This window comes from Panthera uncia, chromosome A2, assembly GCF_023721935.1.
Source record: "Panthera uncia isolate 11264 chromosome A2, Puncia_PCG_1.0, whole genome shotgun sequence".
Classification (NCBI taxonomy): Eukaryota; Metazoa; Chordata; class Mammalia; order Carnivora; family Felidae; genus Panthera; species Panthera uncia.
In genome coordinates, this window is record NC_064816.1 from 115,493,732 (window position 1) to 115,511,230 (window position 17,499).

The window sequence follows — 17,499 nt, forward strand, 5'->3', positions numbered from 1 at the left end:
CATTTCCAGGTCTGCGTGGGCCACTCTTTGCCTCCATTATGTATTTGTTCCCTCTTGGCATGACAGTCTTTCTCGAGATTGGGGATCCGGGCTAGAAGTAGTCAAGGAGTTGTTCTCCAAGCCTCTCTTTTTCCCGGAAGGGACATATAATTATTGGCCCCTGCTGGCTTTCTTACCAAGGATGTAGTTTCTGTCTTCTTACCAGCCTGCCCAGCTTCTGAAACTCAAGTGTGGTGCCAGGAAACCAGCAGCCCAGAAATGTGAGCCTCACTCAACGGTCACCTGTCCCCCTGACGTTCTATCATGAAAATTTTCAAATATAAGAAGCTTAAAGAATTGTTTGCCTCCTAGATTCTACTATTCCACCTAACTATATGTGCTTTTTCATATATTTATACATTTATCTGTCCCTGCATTCATACATCGATCCATCTTACCTTTTGATGTATTTCAAAGTAAATGGTAAGACACCCGTAACCTCGCCCCTAACCCCTTCAGCATCGGTATCACTAAAAGGCTCACGATAAGTTTATGGCTCTTTTTTGTTGTTGACGTTGACAAAGAGTAAATGTATAAATCCCAGGTATGTTTGTGGCCACTTTTAATGTAGGATGTCACTTTCCTTCCTGGCTTTTCTCATTATCAACAGCTAATCATCAAAATGGAAAATATCGTGTGATATCTGAAGTTAGCACATTTAGGTGATGCGTATTCACCTCACCTTTTTCCTCTACCTTACCATATTTGTTCTAGTTAGGAAGGAGCCATGAGAGCAAGGCAGGGTGTGAGGCTTGCATGTTAAAGGCCTCACTTTGCAAACAGACTGCGTCAGCTCCTTCTACCGTCTCTGTGTTCACCTCCTTTGTCTTAAGTCCCCTGTTGCTGCACCAATAGGAAAGGAAGTATATGTGGTGGTGAGGGACACGAGTTTTGACATCATAGGACCTAAATTCAAACTCAAGTCACATTGAGCCTAGGCAAGTTATATCACTCAGTGCCTCTCTTCTCTCATCTCTTAAAATGGGGATGATATTGTCACTTAAGGTTGTGATGATTCAGTAAGATAATGGGTGAAAATTATCTGGCACATAGTATAGACTCAATGGCATTAACTATTATCATTATTGCCATCCAAACACCAGCGCCGTGAGTGGTTAGAGGTAAGTGTACATGCTTGCATAGTTAATTTAGAAAGACTTTAACATTTTTCAGGTGGCCAAAGCCAATCTTTTGTGTGATCAGTGAACTTTTGAGGAAATACTGAACCATGTATTTTCCCCCCACTGTTTTAGTGGAAATGAGCACTGTTTAACCTCAACTGAGATGTCTACTTTTACCTCAGACAGGATAACCATTGGATTTTCCTCACACTGTCTCTGTCCTGTGTCCCCAGAGTCATGCCTTAGTCAGGGAAGAGGAATGACCAAAGGACATCGTGTTTCCATCACATGGTTCCCAGGGTTTCCTTTGAGGCTTGAAGTCACAAGGTGGTTTCTCTTTTGTTCAAGTGTAATACCATCCCTTCAAACGGCCAGGCCTAAAACTCAGGAGACTTCTTGGCTTCTCTTCTCCATTGCCTTCCATCTTAGATCAGCCACATGTTCGATTGATTTTTCTCTCTCCTTCCCTCCCAAGCCTCACCTTTCACGGTGGCTCGTATGGTACCCTGCTTGTAATACTCAGAAAACATTTGTAGATTTGCTTAGGTCATGTGATTATTTCTTAGTCACCTTTATGGGGGAAGTCTGCTCTCCCAAGGAACTAAATGAGTTGCTTCTTGCTTCCACTTGCCTTCAGCAACGATAAGGGGAAAAGTTAGAGGCTGTGGAAGCTATTCCAGAAGGTGGCAGCGTCCAAGGAAGACTGGCCACAAAGTACCATCAAAAGGGACCCAAAGAGGGACAACCTGAGCCTAAAGCCCTCTTTCTATTGAGGGCAGATAGTAGGCATAATTGGTTGTGGGGTGTAGGGGAGGGAGAAAAGTGACAACTCTTTTAGGTCACTAATACCTTATTAGCAATTTCCCAGCACTTTGTGCATGAGAACTGTGTGCTCTGTTGTGTGCCAGGTACTAGTGAGGTTAGCAAATAAAGAAGCCCTGAGAGAGTGTGCCGCGATTTCCACTGAGTTGAGTTCAAGTTCAGATGGTCACAAATGGGTTGGAGGGTGGGGGGGGGTGGGTTGGGCAGCGCTGGTTCTGAAACTAGAGTTGGAGCAGTTAGGATCCCTCAGCCCCTTTAGGTTAGCCTTATCAGATCAGGCCGTCACGGAGCAGATAGACAGGTAAGTCTCGGGGACCTCTGAACCCAATTAAAGTTATACCACAAAGAAATCAAACTCATGTGGTTTGCATTTCAGAAAGCTACATTTGGTCGGCTGTTCCTGTTTTAATTCGGTAACCTAATGCAGACCATGTGAACATTTGAAACGCTTTTAACAGTTAAACCAGCTCAAATAACACAAAACCAGAGCAGCAATAAAGAATGAATTAAAACTGATTGCAACTGTGGCCAACATAATTTTTTTTCTTGCAAAGAACTTGGGGGGAATAGAGTGCAGGACCAGTGGGGGAAGAGACCAGTACCCCCACTTTCAACTTTTGAGTAAAGCAGTGGGCACTTTGACTTCTTTCACTTCTTACGCAAATGTTTGAGACAGATTGACCTAGAAGGTATACTTAAATCTTGGAGGGATTTGGGGTGAAGGAACAAAGAGGGTTGACATCCTTTAGCTTGGTCGTTAGTAGCCCTGTCTAAGACAGTTAGCTCGGTGGGCAAGGGCGCGGGGCTAAACCTACAGAGGTCAAGGGTTCAATCCTGCATGGGTCACTTAGCCTCATACTGAAGGAGGTGGAGCCACAAACCCGTTTGAGTGCCACCGCCTGAACTTCCCACGGGCTTGTGAAGGGTGACCGAAGCATGAGAAGCAGAGGCAACAATAGTGTGGTCTGTGTACCAGGCAGTGTTCTAGGTGTACTCCGTGTACTGAGTTCCACGTACCTAACCTAGTTACTGAATCTCTAGGTGCCTCAGTTTTCTCATCCTTACGATGGGGATACAATTAGGATCCCTACTGCATAGATGAGGAGACTGAGGCACAGGTCAATTACTTCTCCGAGGTCACATAGCTAATAAATGGCAGGGCCAGCATTCCAACGCAAGTAGTCTGCTATGCAGAACAGCAACACAACCGCAGAATCTCAGCAAGTTACCACATCTCAGAGACCAATCCGGTTGCTGATCATGAGAGCAAATGGCATAAACCTCCACCCAAGCTCTCCGCCTCTCACCAAAAGAGGCTTGACATTGATGCTGATGCTTTCAGACTTAACCACCGTGCACAGCTCCAGTATGCTCCAATCATTGCCCCGTTTGCGTTGGTTGAATTGCATTTTGTGCACACACAGAAGATGCCTCCAGAAGAATGCTCAGTATGGTCGACCCATGCCTGGAGACACTTCTGTGAATAAAATCTAAAAGTGATGGTCAATGTGCAAGGGGATTTACTTCCATGTAATTCCACTTGGAATTGATGGGAGAGCCACGGGGTGTGACAAATGCAGCTTGCTGAGATGTGCCACAGGTGACAGCTAACCACCTGCCCCGTTTCCCGGAATGTGCTGACTTTGTCAGAGATCCAAAGAAATAAAGGAGGAAGGACCCATCAATTTCAGATCCATTAGCAACAAGAAGCCTGCCAAGTGTGAAAGAGTGAAACTCTGCGAAGAAACTTTATTCGAAAACTCCTGGGAGGTTATCACCAGCCGCAGGGAGCCGAGTAACCACCGGTGGGTGAAGGGGCTCCCCTGAGCCCTCCAGAAGCGGGTTCCTTCTGGAGCAGTGGGAAGCCAGTTTGTCGATCTCTTCCGCAGGCAATGCCAAGCTCATCTGCCTGACTGTCGCAAACACTCCTCCCCAGAGGATGAGAAAGCGGTCACCTTTCTCCTAATACAATAAAACTGGTATCAGTGTTGCCTGCTTGAAACCCCAAGCAATATTTAAAATTATAAAGTATAAGTAAAAAGGTAAAGCTTATCACTGGTTTCTTTTTCTTAACCTCATAGGTAGGGTCAAATGGTTCATTAAAGTATCTTAGACTAGGTAACTATTTTCATAGTCCTGTTCTGTTATTAGAGGGGAGAAGTGGATTCAGACACTCAATGAATATGATGCCTGTTTGACTTGAAGGTAAGGGAAAATCTAGTTACCTCCCTCTACAACTCTGGTTACAAGGATTACAGCCCACTTAACTCTCTTTAAGGCCTGGGTAAACATAGACTGCCTAGTCTCCAAAACATTCCTCAGGTTATTAGTCTAGGTACAGTGAACTTTCTAGAAAAGTTGTCAGGTTATTCTGATTTCCCCAGGCCAACTCTGCCCTCTTTCTGTAGCATGCCTGTGTGACTTTTGTCACTTACCCAGCTAGATTGGGCACATTGTGTACCTGGAGCTCAGTAGACAATAAGTAATAAGATAATAAGATAATTATTGAAGAGTACCTGGTGAGTAGAGCAAGGCAGAATAGAACCCTGATTCACTTTAAGGATAAAAATCCATTTTCTGTCTAATAACAATTTTTTTTAGTATTAGAGTCGATGTCAGCATCTCCTTTCAGACAACCCAATCATTGTCAAGATCCTTCATATGTATGAGGCCCGGCTAACCAAATCCTTGACTTACAAAGAGTTTGAAGTCTTCCTTCTTATTCTGTTTTCTCTGCTAGAATTTAAAATTTCTGTTCAGCAGCCTCTACAAGCCACTCTGGTTACATAAAGGTACCACATTCTCTGAACTTCATATGGTTCAGGGGCATGAGCTGCCAACGGTCTCCTTACACCCTACTTCAGTCCTTGAACATCCTTCAGCTTCTTAAACTCATCATTCAAATATCTCTGGAGCACGCCTACCCTCTATCCCCCCCTATCCAATGTCTGTGTTCTCTATGAAAAGATATATTTTATATATTAAACATATCTATTTTCATATATGTTTCATATGGTTTTATAGATGTAAATAAATGATTTGTATATTTATTTCATATCATGCGTTAGACCATGTGCGGGGCTCTGTGGAACATAATGGAGAGAACAATAAATCGACATGATCAAGGAATACATGGTCCAGTGAGGGTGACGGGCATTAGCTGGATATTTATACAAATACCTTGAAACTGTAACCCTCTAAAGTACAAATGCATGTTATGAAAGCATCTAATAGGGGAGCCTGACTCTGCTAGGAAGATCTGGGAACATTTTTTGGAAACTTTTTGGAAGTTTGGGAGTATCACCATCCCATGGTAAGCTCACTCAAACTTTAAGGATTGGGTTGGAGAGCATCTGTCTGTCTGCCTAAATGGATGCATGACCAATCAATGATCTAATTTAAAATAAAGTTTTAAATATTCAACATTTCTTACCGCTTCTACCTCAAGTCCCAGGGTGTACCTACTTTCTTTGGTGGGTTCTGTTTATGTGTCACACTTTATATAGCAAGCACCCAGCTGTGCAAAAATGATAAATCACTTTTAACTTTAGCCAAAGTCTGAACAAAAAGCGGTCTCCTCTTTCTGCTTCTCAACCCTTCCCACCAACGTGGTCTTAATTTCAAAGCTGGTGATGAAGATTGAACATGGAAAAAGGTCTGGCTTATGGCTCTTTCTTTTGGCAGCGACAACCTTGGGAATAATTTAGAGATCACATTTCAGACCTATTTTGCACACCATCAAAGCAAAGGGGATAGGAACTGATGCTTTTGAAATTGGAGGGGCCAGGCCAGTTTTCATGTTACTCCAGTTGAAGTTCTCTGGCGTCACAAGTTCAGCAGACGGATATCATACGCCCACCTCTGGTATGGTGTTCTGGGTTCCTTGGGAAATATGATCCTTGGCCTCACTTTCATCATGCCTACCACAGCGTTTGGGCCAAGACCTCCTAAATCACAACGTCATGCATCTCCCTCTACCCAGTGGACCTAAGTGTTGCAATTTCAACGACCCCTCCCAAAGGGGCCACACCGTCTAACTGGAAGATTCTTCTCAGAGACAATATGGTACCATTTTTATGAGACTTTGAGGTGTGCAGCAGCTCCATGGAATATGGTGGGAGAATATTCCCCCGAATCAAACATGATGAGTGAGTAATCCCCCCAAATTGCTTTAACTAAATATTTGGGGCTCCAGGCCAAAGGAAGCAAGATAAAGGTGATCACTTCAAAGTCAGAGATGCTCTAAATAAAACAAATGGAAATTTTACTCTTTCCAGAGGACAAAGAAAGGAGCCAACCACCCTGCATATTTCAGCACTGAATTTCTTGCATTGCATATATTATAAGAAAAGTATGATCCACACTGCAACTTATTTCCATAACAGCACTCTGGAATCCAAAAGAAGTGAGTCACAGACACTTAGAAGCATCTCAATTGCTCACTTTGAACAGTTCATATTAAATTATTGAAAGGAGGATGCACTAATGTTGTTTCTTCCTATTTCCCTGTCCAGCTAAAACAAGTTCCTTTAGCCACATGTGTAGTCTTTTGAATGGGATAAGAGCATGAACTTGTAGTGGTGTGGACCTAAGCCTAAGCCCTGGCCTTACCCAATAACTAGTATGTGACCTTGGACATGCTTACCTTCTCCATGCCTCAGTTACATCATCCCTAACGTGTGGATGACGGCAATCAACTTATGTAGCTATCATTAGAAATACATGAGATAATACATATGTAAAGTATTTAGCATTATGTCCATTACAAGGATGCAACAGTCTTTGCTGTTATTATTATTACTACTACCACTTCCGTTATTAGCACATGATGGTGATTTTCAATAGCGAGAAGGATCCCAGTTTATCTAATGACTTGTAAGTCTTGGAGCCAAGATGGCACCATATGATGTTGATTCCTGCCTACTCCTTGGTGAAATTTGCCCTGGGACCAAGCCCATGATTTCATATGAAACCTGAAATGCATGATGTTCTAGCCTGAATTCAAGGATGTGGCGAATGGAGAGTTGAACTTTCCTAAGGCAAACTTGGAAATTACGGGATCCAGTGTCTCCTTGTCAGGATAAGTGGTGCAGCTCTTTTTCTTTCCCAGTTATGAAATGCATGTTGAAGGGACAGTCCTGGAGCCTAAGGGTTGGATGAGAATGAGTTGCATGAGGCCTTCCTTTTGACCCTCTGTTATTGCTTTCTGATGACACGTAGACATTAGGCCACCAGGAGCAGGCGTTCTCTCAGGAGCGATACAAGAGAAGAGCACACCTCTTTGCAAATGGAAGGCCAATCTCTTGGTCCTGCTTACTCTATCATGATAGTTTTCAACTGTCCACTAGGGACTCCGAATGATATGTCGTTTCCAGCACATTCTCTACCAATAAAATGTGATAACCATACCTTTGGGAGTGTTTAGAGAGACTTGATGCCAGATGGGGAAAGATAGAGTGGACCTGGAGGGTCTGGCCTATATACAGGTCATATTTCATGCATATAATTTTTGGAAGAATCCAACTTGGATTTGGATGTTTCTTTTAATTTGATGTCTCACCAGATCAACAGGGAGTGAATAGCCTGTCCCTAGTTCCATCCTAGGACCACATCAATCCCTACCTCAACTTGGGAGCCTCCTCAGTCTCCTGACTTTAGGACCCTGATGAGCCACAACGTAGCTGCACCTTTCTGGCTCTGCTTGCGGGGGATCCCCAGGCTGTGTGGGAGTAAGGATGGACTCCAAAGCATAGGAGAGCTAAACAGCAAGGAGAGAGACAACATACCTCATGGGACTGCCTTCCCGTGGAGGGAAAGGCAAATGCACTACATTTGAATTCTAAAAAGGTGGGATAATGAACCTAGAATTGTACTTCTTCGGCAAACTGATGTCGACTTCCCTCCAAAGGAAAAGGCAGGACAGAGAGCTAGAACTAAGGTTTATTTATTTATGGACTTGCACTTTAATGAATCATGTCATTTAAGAGATGTGTAAAAAGGATGGGTGATCATTTTGAGGGTTACTAGACCCTTTTGTGTGTGGCAAAATGTTTTTAAAGCTCCCCTTGGGCCATCATCAGACACTTGGCCTATGAATTATTTCTGTGGTCATTAGACTTCATTGAAGAATTATCACAACTTCTCATGATGCATTTGGCCACTCCTTGTCCCAGGTTAGTTAGCAGTGGCGAATCCATTAAACTAGTGTAAGATGACTCACCCCTAATACAAAACTTACAGTTGAGCATCTTGTGGGCCAAACCCCTTCTCCGTCTCACTGTCCATCATGACCTTATCTGAACATTGATCCCTCTGCTGAGTTGGCTTTGCCTAGTTTGCATTATGTGGGGTGACCTGAGAGCATTAAAAAGGGCAACGTAGGTACAACTGGTGAGTTTTCCATACTGAGTTTAAAGGGGGTCTTGTGAAGTAGGGCAGGATTATTTTTATGCTCCATGGTATACTTTAATGGAAAGAAGTATCTTCATTTGTTTAAAAAGTGAGGGTTAAATCACATTATTATTAGTTGTATCTTAAGCGACAGAAAAGGCAAATGAGACTCCTAGCTTTGCTGACTCAGTACGGTCTGATACACAACCTCAATGTTCCTCCTCTTCTGTGGACTGACAGATTTCGATGAGAATTTTCTGTATGCAAAAGATGCTTGCTCTTGTACAGTAAATTACGTGAGATTAGAACCATTCCCTTTTCTTCAAGCTGTGTTGGCAATTTGATCTGTAGGAGGCGATTGAAGCCCCTGCTTTGAACTAAATTACTACAGCTCAAGTCTGTCTCTTTAAGTTTCATTTTGAGTTTATTTGAAGTGTATACAGGAAAGATGAGAGGAGGGTGGGTGAAACAGATACGCTGTATTATCTCACATTTTATTTCGGATATTCTTCCTCAAATAATGCTAATTTTAAGAAATGTGAAAATAAACTCATAAATACGTATTCTTGGGTTTTGTGCTTACCCACTAATGAAAACTCCATCCACGAGGATGTCTGGAAATATTAAAGTAATTTTACAAGATGATATTTGCAAGCATTTTGGTCTGATGTTAGCAAGAGACTGTATGTTAGGGAGATGGGGGGGATACATTTGGAAGGTCTTTTATGGATACTTCATCCAGCCAAAGTACATACCCCGTTTCACAGCATAGCCTCTGTAAAGATGAGTCCTTAAGTGTATAGGGAAAGAGCTCCGTGGCTCTGCACTATTGCAAATTAATAAAATTCTACAATCTATTTCTATCTTATCAATAAGGAGCTTCTTAACGTCCCAGGGCAGACTCAGTTTTTCTGTATGACTCTAGTGACAACTTCTTCTTTTTTTTTTTTTTGGATCAGCGTATTGTCCTTGTAAGCCATCTAACACGTCAGGAATATTGAGTCAACACCTGGATATGAGAATCATTCCACAATGATCTATTGTCTGTCCTTTTGTGATGTGACCTGCCTCTATAGAAATGCCACCTGTGATTTAATTTCTGCTTCCTGTGATGATCACAGGGAATCAATAATTGAGTTATTAAAAGGGGCCATGCCACATTGAGAGGGTGGGACCGAGGTGTTGGTGGTGAGGAGCTTATGTGTAGGAGTGGGGGATTCTGAAGGTTGGAGGTAGTCTTTACGTTATAGAGATGTCCGCTTCCTCCCTTCCTTTCCTCCCACCTGCAGTTCTATACCCCACCCTTTATGTCTCTGTGACCCTACAACTGCCTTGGGTCCTCTCTCTCCCTTGCCACTGCCTCTCCTTCAGTTCCCTAGTGTGCCTTGGCTTGGAAAGAAAATGCTATTTGAATCCAGGCGTTGCTGAACCGGAAGGAGAGAAGCAGGGCAAAACTACCCTGACATATACTTGGCGTACCCGGCCGAGCATCCGGGCACAAGACTTAGCACTGATCCAAGCAGCCTTGTGAAGATGAGACAGTGGGCCTCTGGAGTAATTTCATAGAGGCAGTCTTTGTAGCATGTTTTCCTGAGAATCCCTTTGTGATAAAACTCACTGTAGCAGGCAAATGCCTGTGTTTGTTAAATGTAATTATACGAGGACCAAGGATGATAGGGAGGGGATGGAGAAGAGAAGTTGCTGGCTAATGCACAACTTTCGCGAGAGAGCCAAATTTTGCAGGCCAGACAATCTTTTGAAGCTTTTTCTTTGTTTCAAGATTCGGTGCAAGGCAAAGGCACACTTTTTGTATTTATATTCTATCACAAATAAAAGGTAAAATGTGAAAAAATTGTGGACACCAGCACAGTCCAGATTGTATGAAAGCCAAATGGGTGAGAGACAGGCATGGAAGCTATTGAAAAAAATACCTTCAATACATGTCTTAAGGTCTTTAAATATGTGTCTCCTCTAGAGGAGTTGAGGGACTCACTAACACACACATAAATAAACAACTCAACCCAAATTAACAAGTTTCAGCTAAGAGTTTCAACAGCCTCTTTGCCTCTCCCCGCTCCACCCCCTGCCCCCCCCCCCACCCCACCCCCGCCACTCTAGAGTTTCTGTAAAGGGTCATTTTCACCAACAGGAGCTTCACATTTTTTTTCCTTTTTCCCTGTAAACTTTCTTCTTGGGTGTATTCAGTCCAAAATGAGGTACCCAAAGAACCAAAGGAAGGAAACATATAAAATCTCCAAGACAGGATTATCTCCCTTCAAATAATCACCATATTGGTCTTCATCTTAGAGGATCCTTAGACCTTCTCTCATCTCTCTTTTATTTGGGGTGGAGGGGAGGTGATGCCCGGATCTACATGGTGAACTTTAATAGACACTCTCTGTTTTAGTGTATGGGGGTGTGTAATATAGGAATTGTTCTAGAGACATAGAAGATAACAATAAGAAAAGAAAAACCATGCGAATAAGAGCAATATGAAACAAAAATGGGAGGAATGGTTGGGGAAAAAAAAGGGCATCATTTGGCAAACTGAAAAAACAGGGACATACTCTGAAATTGTCAAAATAGTGGGAGCACAGTGTCAAAGCAACAGGTGCTAGAATCAGTCCCCTTGGGTTTGAATCCTAAATCCATCATTTGCTAGATATGCAACCAGGAGAAAGGTACCTCACCTCCCTCCGGGGCTCAGTTTCTTCATCTGTGAAATGGAAATAATGATAGAGGCAGTTTGCAAGGGTATTTATAATGTACGGAGTTAATCCACAAGCACTGGGCACATGGTAAGTGCTCATATGTGTGGTGTCTTAAGGGCCTAAAATGGCAGAAAAGGGAAGACAAGTCTACACTTGGAGCTGCTAGTTACAGTGGGAATATTTCAGGGCACAAAATGGCTGAAAAGTTAAGCAAGGCAGATCAAGACTACTCAATTCTCTTGGAGAATGTTAATTCAGTTCTTCCGTGCCTCTTCAAATTCTGGACTCTATGGAGGCCAGAAAGTTTTTGCTAGAGGTTTTTGTTTTGTTTTGTTTTGCTTTTTGTTTTTAAGTACAAGAAAATTAGGACGTATTATTGAGAACTTCATATGGGCACCAAAGGTAAAAGCCATAACATGAGTGCATAATATTTTTGTATAATCAGGGATAGATCTGTGAATAGATTATGGCGTGACATATTTTTTTTCTCCATTAAAGATAAATATTTGCTTTATACTACTAATCTGATCTGTTTCAGAATTCATAAATTTGGACTATTTTAAAATAAGGGTGTGTTTCCAAATGTCCTTCAGCAGGTCAGTAGTAAACCAAACTGTGGTCCATCCATACCATGGAATATTATTCAGCAATAAAAAGTAATAGACTGTGAATACATACAACAACTTGGATCTCAGAAGTATAGTTAGTGAAAGAAGCTAGCCTCAAAAGATTACAAACTAAATGATTCCATTTATATGACATTCTTGAAATGACACAGTTGTAAAGATGGAGAGCCAGTTAGTGGTTGCCAAGAGTTAGGGTTGGTGGGAGGGCTGGCGGTGGCTATAAAGGGGTATCACGAATAGTGTTTATGATAATAGAATAGCTCTTGATTGTGGCGACAACTACACATGCGTTAAATTTCACATAACTAAACGCACACATACATTCGCACACACAACGCGTGCATGTAAAACTGTAGAGACAAATTCTGTGGATTGTACTCATGTCAATTTCCTGGTTTTGATGTTGCACCATAATCGTGCAAGGTGTTACCACTGGAAGACACCGGGTGAAGACACTCCCTGTACGTTTTATGCAACTTTCTGTGAATCTGTAATGATTTGAAAATCAAAAGTTCAAAAATCAAAGGTATATTTATTCCTAATTTGATTTTTAGCTTTGCTGATTTCCACCATACTACCACGACAAGATAAGGTAATCACTTAAAAGACCGACTGACGGACAGCTCTTTGAATATGAGCATCTTAGGGTCAGCAGCTGTATACTACTCCAAATTTCATAAATTTGCTATTTTCCGTTGCTTCCAGATGAAGATTCAGTGACAGAAACCTTTATGGGTAATTAGGCGGACTCTAAAAAACATGCAGAATAACTTTTCCACAGCCTTTGAGAACTCAGCCAATATGACCCAATATATTTTGTTTTGATCACAGCCTATCTATGGGGGGCCTTTTGATCACATTTTAAGAGGAATCGGGCAGTCGCTCATCTGAATCCTTGTTCCATGCAATACCAGCTCCCTTATCACTATTCCTGTAAGCTTCCTATCTCAACCAGATGGCAAAACAGGGAGGAGATGCATTTGGCGCGCAGTAGACTCTTCAGAATTTGGGCTCCCCAGCCAGGTGGAAGTTGTCTCAAAGAAGGTCTTTGTTGGCAGTGACCGCTAATGAGCAGTGACTACGGTCTGAATGTGTGTGACATCCTGGTGTGGGAGTTTGTATTTAGCTTGTAGATCTTCCAAGGAGTATGATGTTTTTGAGGAATAATAGCTGATTTGTCTGGCCTTATTTTGGATTTGGATTTTGGATTTTTTTTTTTTTTCCATTCTGGTTCAAAACCTGGTAAGCTTACTGAACATGCTGATTTATGTCCCCTTTTAGTTAGTTGGTTAGTCTGTCAGTTGGCTGGTAAGTTACAGCCAGATGTGCTTTTAGTTTCGATAACAGAGCGTGGAAGGTTTTGCTGTGGGTTTAGGGGTAAATGTATTCGCAGAGGTCTAACCATTGTTGATGTAAGGAGGAATGTGTCCGCAGGAGATCTGTGGCTGAGGGCTGGGTTGTTTTGCAAGTTTAAGGGCAGTGCTTTCCTCAGACTGCAGGTAGCTGACGGCATTTATAAAGAGGTGTGCATGAAATGGTGCTAAGCCTCTGCATTTATGTGACACTTAAGAAGTTTTAAAATCATTTCATGTGAATCTTTTTGTTATCTATATCCAGGTAGGGCAGGTATGACACCCTCCACCTACTTTTTTTTTTTTTTTTTTTTTGTTAACAGATACAAAACGAAAGACTGGAGGGGTCATGATTTATTCAAGGTCACCAGCTCAGGAAGTGAGGAATCAAGGACTAGTTATACATTTTTAAATTTGGTGCTCTTTTCACCAGAACCGTCTGCCTCTGCACATACCCAGATACCAAAGAAACATGCTAAGTTCTGTTTTCTTTTTATTGGCTTTAGATATCTTAGAGAATCTATGTTTATGGTGAGATCTGGGTTTATTTTCTGCCATCAGATGCTTATGTGGGGGAGAGATTTGACTTGAGAAATGTCAGTGAAGAAATCATTTTTATGGCCATTGATCTTTTGAGTATATGTTTCCCTATAGAACTAGATAATAGAAGGCAAGATTGCCTATTAAGTAGTGCTTGATGCTGACTTACCATACAGAGAAATCAAAACTTTTTTCTTTTAACCATTCATTCTGTTTTAGTGGTTTGATTAACCTACTTTTTGACTCTTTCATTGGTCAGGTAATCTGTCCAATTAAGGAACTATTACTCTGTATAGGGCATGAATTCCACAGATAATTTGGCACTAAATAATAACTAATAAATATTAAGTGAGTAAATAAATAATAAAATAAAATAGGAAGATAATGAAAGTCATGAGTACAGTTCTCTCTGCAGTTCTACTCAAGATAAATCATGTTGGCTGTTTTACGTTTTGTGCCTTTGTTTTTTCATCTATTATAGCATCCTTGATTAAAATAATACTATCATTGGGATAAAAATTATTTTATTTGAAGTAGAGGGTTTCTTAATGACAAATATTACTCCTAAATAAGCCATTTTTTAACTAATCTGTCCCATTGCTTTATTTTTAAAATGATATAAACTGATTTATTACTTGCATTATACCCCAGGACGGTGGAAGAATTAATATATTCTCTTCCAGTCATTATGTGACAGCAGCTTGAGGGAGTGTAGAACACAGGAGCTGATGTTTATGTAAAGACTTAGGACACAAAAATGTATACCTTTTCTCATTAAGAAAACCGTTGAGTCACACAGGAAAGTTTTGAAAGACATCAGGAAAAAGACTAGCCTAATAATTTTGATAATTTGTACCTTTCTAAAGTTGGGATGGTTTATAGAGTATCAGGTTCATACAGAACTGGATATCATACACAACCCAAATCACCCTATGTGGTCCTAATGAGAAAAAGAAATTATTCATGTTTGGTGCTAAGTGTTGGCAAATGAAAATTTCTACTTTATAAGCCCAGGAAAATTCTACCTTAAGTGAGAAGAATATTGGTCGATTTGAAAAAAAGTAATCCATAATTGCTTTGTACTTTTGTATTTTATCCAAATTCTTCTAAATATTGTGAGAACCCCCCACCCCCACCCCCTGATTTCATCTTAAAGCATTTACTTGCATCTGTTTGGTCAAAGATATAACACTTGAAGGCGTGTATGGGAAAGAACATCCAAAGGGTCTTCTTTTCTATTTTTGGCCTTCATGCTTGGAATTCCCTTATTCCAAAAATATCTTTTTGGGGAAACCCAAACAATGTGCTAAAATTAATACCCCAAAAGGAAATGAACTGGAATTGACCTTTGCTGCTTCCTGCCCCTTGTTTCCTGCTATTTTAGCAACTTTCTCAAAAGTGGCATCCGTCCATCTCTAGTCTTGTTATCAGAGTCAAAGCTGATTTCCTGACCGTGAGTCGCAGGACTGAGGGGCATGGGACTTTTAGCAAAATAGAGGGTTTGGCAAATGGAGATTAGAAATGCCAGACACAGAAGAATGCATTTGGTATGATTCTCCTTCCATGAAATTCAGGAGTTGGCTGGCAGGAACGTTCCAGGAGAGAACTTTCGGGGTGACAAAACTGTCGTATCTTGATCGTGTTTATGGTGACATATGGGTAGACACTTGCTGAAACTCAACAACCATACACTTGAAATGCATTTTAAATAAAAGTAAATCAATTTAATAAAAATTAAATAAAATTCAAATAAATTTTCAAAATGAAATAAACTTGATTATATGTAATTTATATCTCAATAAGGTTGATTTTTTAAAAATTGTGAGTAGAATGCAATTTGAGGGGTGCTTGGATGGCTCGGTTGGTTGAGCCTCCTACTCTTGATTTTGGCTCATAATCCCAGGGTCATGGGATCAAGCCCCACGTGGAGCTCTGGGCTCAATGTGGAGTCTGCTTATGATTCTCTGTCTCTCTCTCTCTGCCCCTCTCTTGCTACTCATGCTCTTGTGCTCACTCTCTCTCTCTCTGAAAAAAAAAAAGAATGCAGTTTGAAAAGCATTACTGCCAACTCCTTACTTATCCTTTAATTTTGTCTTTAGTACAGAGGACATGACAATATTCCAGGACAATATTTTGATAGCAACCACCACTTTTCATGTTTTATAAGGTTAAAACGTCCATGCAATACCACTGAAAGATAACTTATCTCACAAAACAGGATTGTTCCACTTGCTTAGAGACGTTTACGTTTTATTCCTCAAGATAATCTCATGCCTGCGAGTAGAACCGTAACTTTGACTTGAAAAAATGTTTACATATTAATTTCATTATTGTCTTGCTAAGAGTGAATAATTACCTAACAAATCCTTTCGTGCAAATTGCACACCTTTGTAGGACCTTCCTGGAAGACACATTGGGTGTACCTGCTCACCTTTGGTATAAGAATAGCTACTCAGCCTTGGAAAAGGGTTCTCAGCAAGCAGACTTGGCTCATACTCATTTGCCCCCAGCTTCTCCATTACAAAATGTTCCCAGTCAGAACTGGTTCTTTTTAAGTCTTTGCAAACTTTGTTGGATGGAGTGTGGCTTTTCATTGTCTGTGTGCCCACTTTTCCCTTTTCTTTTGTCTCCAGAATACCATCTTATGTTAATCACATACAGTAGTCAGAAATAGTCATTTATTTTGTGACAAATTTAATGATCCTTTTGAAAAACTAGATTCTGACTTCTCTAGTTAGGCTTTAGAGGCAACTATAAAAGTAATTTTTCTGATTGTCTTGCTGGACCCATTTCAGGGACATTCTAGCTAAATGGCAGCCCTTTAACTAGTATTTAAAATACGAAGCTTCAGGGCGCCTGGGTGGCTCAGTCGGTTAAGCGGCCGCCTTTGGCTCAGGTCACGATCTTGCGGTCCGTGAGTTCGAGCCCCGCGTCGGGCTCTGGGCTGATGGCTCAGAGCCTGGAGCCTGCTTCCGATTCTGTGTCTCCCGCTCTCTCTGACCCTCCCCCGTTCATGCTCTGTCTCTCTCTGTCTCAAAAATAAATAAAGGTTAAAAAAAAAAATTAAAAAAAAAATACCAAGCTTCAAAAAGGTATATGCCCGCCCCCTCATGTCAATTGCGGCGTTATTTACAAGAGCCAAGACATGGAAACAACGTAAGTGTCCATCAGTGGATGAATGGGTAAAGACATGCATACACACACACATACAGACACACACACACACACACACACACACACACACACACAGAGAAGAATATTATTTAGGCATAACAAAGAAGGAAATCTTGCCATTTGTGCCAACATGAATGGATCTTGAGGGCAACTGAAATAAGCCAGACAGAGAAGGACAAATACTTTGTGTTCTCGCTTAAATGTAGTATCTAAAGAGAAAAACCAAACTCACAGATAACAGAGAACAGATTGGTGATTGCCAGAGGCAGGGGTAAGGGTTGATGGGTGAGGGGGCCAAAATAGATGAAAATTAGTTAAAAGATACCCCCCAAAAAGAATCTTGAGGATAAAACTAATTTAGAAATATATAAAATATGGGGACACAAGACAGATTGTAAGGGGAAACAGGAAGAAGAGAGACCTTACACGGCATGTCCTTTGAGTGGGAGCAAAGCAGTGTGTACCTACAAGTCCTGGGGGCATATGAGGCCTTCCAGGGACTTCCAGGGACTTCCAGGGGAAGTACAAATGCCAGGAAGATCCAATCCATAATATGAGACTGGATTTACTTTCCGCGAAAATTATACTCGTTTCATCTGTTGCCTTATGGATCTGGAAACCTTAAACCAGGTAGGATCTCAGAGTTTTAATGAAGTACACAACTCTGAGTCACTTGCAGGCTGAAACTTTGGGAGTCTGCTGCATTGGAAGGGAAGTGGCTTAA

At 41.3% G+C, this 17,499-nt stretch overlaps 1 protein-coding gene across 2 annotated transcripts in view; it reads left to right on the forward strand.

Moving 5' to 3' along the window:
- Positions 1–17,499, forward strand: part of CREB5 (cAMP responsive element binding protein 5) — a 321,468-nt gene that overhangs the window by 100,399 nt on the left and 203,570 nt on the right. The gene's annotated exons all lie outside the window — the stretch shown is intronic.